The following is a 2,386-nucleotide window of genomic DNA, read 5'->3' as shown; positions in this document are numbered from 1 at the left end:
CAATCACTCATAGAAACCAGTCCTCTAAATAATCCTGACTGTTTTCATCAGTCTCACAATTATAAAGAAAGTGATACAAACAGGCTCCTGGCTCCGCCCCTTTATCAGGATTCCTGCCAAAATGAAAATGAGTCTGTTGAAAAATCAGTTTTTAGTTTTCTGGTGTAATTCTGCCTAAAAACAAACAAACAATTGGATAAGGAGTGAAAACAAAAGACCAAAAACCTTTTATTTAAGAAGAATCATAAAATCACGATACATAATAATTCATTATCCATGTAATAACCACATTAATATCATGTTAAGACATGAGATGAGTCACAAGATGTTACCACAGCCTCAAAGGCTCATCACCAAGACGTCCAACATAGTTCAGAGGGTAACAGCAAAAAAAAAATCAATTTATTGCAGAAAAGACAACAACTTCAACAACAGGCTGGCAATATGGACAAAAGAAGGAAAACCCAAAACACAGACCCACAAAGGGTCGTAGGATCTGAGAATCTTCCTTCAACCTAGGGCAGTGTGAACTAGGGGGTAGAGTGGTCGTTCTCCAACAAGAAGGTTACCGGTTCAAACCCCAGTCTTCCCCGTCTGCATGCCGAAGTGTCCTTGGCAAGATACTGAATGGCCCTTCGTAAATGTTGAGTGTACTAATTGGACAAAAGCGTCAGCCAAATGACTTGTAATGAAATGTAACCTAAACCAACATCAGAACTAAAGCTCACAGAAATCTGCAAAAACTGGACGACTGGACCCATCAGAAAAGAAAAAGAAAAGAAACAACACAACAATACTCTTGCTCTAAAGGTCATGCTGCACAAACTGCTGCTGCTGCAAAAGGGGATGGAAAGAGAGAAACTTCCTGTTCCTCCTAAATACATTCAACCAATCACAGTGCACCTGAGGAGAGAAGAAAACAGGAAACCATGAGTAGAAAGGAAATGTACGGTGGTTTCTGTGAAACTCGCTTGTACGGATGTTCTCTGAAGTCGTCCATCTTGGTTCTGTTTGTCCCAGTGGCTCTGACCTGATGCTTCACACCAGGTCTTCCTGCTCCTCTGTGTCTTCTGTCTGTGCTGCAGCAGCATCGTTCTCATACTCAGGACAGTTGTGTGACTGATGGAGGAGAGATGAGAAAATATTAATCCTCACTGGACTTTATTCATGAAACCTGCAAATAATCACAGTTCATTCAAAACGGTTTGAACGTAGTTGCGCCCCCTGTCCATTGGTTTGTTTATTCATCAGCAGGATTACACAAAAACTGATAAGCTGATTTCCACTAAACTTGGTGGAAGGACGGGACATGGACCAAGAAAAAAGATGTCACACATTGGTTTGTGAGCAGCCATTTTGAAGCCTCCATTTTTGACATGTTGTTCAGCGCCATCTTGGTTATTTGAAAACAGAAGTAACCATATTTGGAGGAAAGGGGGTGGAGCCTGACTGAGGGACCAAGGACACTGCCCGCCCACTTAAACCAGTGACCTGTAACCAATACTAGCTGTCAATCACACAGTATCCATGCCCCAATACCTGCAGTGCTTTATGGTCTATTTGACTCTAAATGGATCATTCACTTCACTTTCTAGACCCAGAGTCTACGTCCATTTTAATATACGGTCAATGGAAAGAACCTTTTACATTTTGGAGCAGATTCAGACAAAGTAGCTGATCCAAGAAATGTTATATCTCTTTCTCTAACATGGTGAGATGAAAACAGTGATATGGAGTCATTCTTTTGGCCTCACTGTCTCTCACCTCTATCATCTCCACAGCTTCATTCACTTGTGATTTCAAGCTCAGAGTTTTCTTCATCCTGGATCGAAAACAACAACAAACACAAGATTGACAAAATTAACTTCATAACACTGAAACTAGTGTTTGAAGACATTTGAAGAAGACAGTCAAAGAGCAGAGGGTGAACTGATGGATTTGATTTACCTCGTCCACAGAGTCCAGACCAGCACTGGAACCAGCACGACCACCAGAGTGTACCTGATGATATTCATGATTATCACTGACTTCCCTAGACAACAGACTGGAGACATTAGCAGTGTGGTTAGACTGATGACTCAGTTTGCCAGGTGATGCTGTTGGTCAGTCAGTATTGTTCATGTGCAATATGATGGACTTGATATACAGCTGTGACACATCTGGAAATCCTGAGTATTGATGGTTTAAGGTTATAGTGCAATGAAAAGAAGGGGGGGGGGGGGAGGGGTGTAGGCTGTAAAAGTCAGAGTGCTACAATCACCTGCTCCAACAGTCAGATGTAAGGTGGTGTTACTACGTCCGTGTGTGTTCTGGGCCTCACACTGATACTTTCCACCATGTTCAGCTGTGATATTAGTGATGGTGAAGATTTGTCCTGATGCTGTTG

At 42.0% G+C, this 2,386-nt stretch overlaps 1 long non-coding RNA gene across 1 annotated transcript; it reads right to left on the bottom strand.

Annotated features, from left to right (window-relative positions):
* Positions 1–204: 204 nt before the first annotated feature.
* Positions 205–1,653, bottom strand: LOC128436689 (uncharacterized). The gene is made up of 2 exons (XR_008338102.1): positions 1,031–1,653; positions 205–903 (listed from the first exon to the last, which is right to left on the bottom strand). It is a non-coding gene; the product is annotated as an uncharacterized LOC128436689 (long non-coding RNA).
* Between the last annotated feature and the right edge of the window lie 733 nt (positions 1,654–2,386).

Source organism: Pleuronectes platessa, chromosome 3, assembly GCF_947347685.1.
Source record: "Pleuronectes platessa chromosome 3, fPlePla1.1, whole genome shotgun sequence".
Lineage (NCBI taxonomy): Eukaryota > Metazoa > Chordata > Actinopteri > Pleuronectiformes > Pleuronectidae > Pleuronectes > Pleuronectes platessa.
Note: the sequence above shows the minus strand (reverse complement) of the source record. Positions and strands in the feature narration are given on the sequence as shown.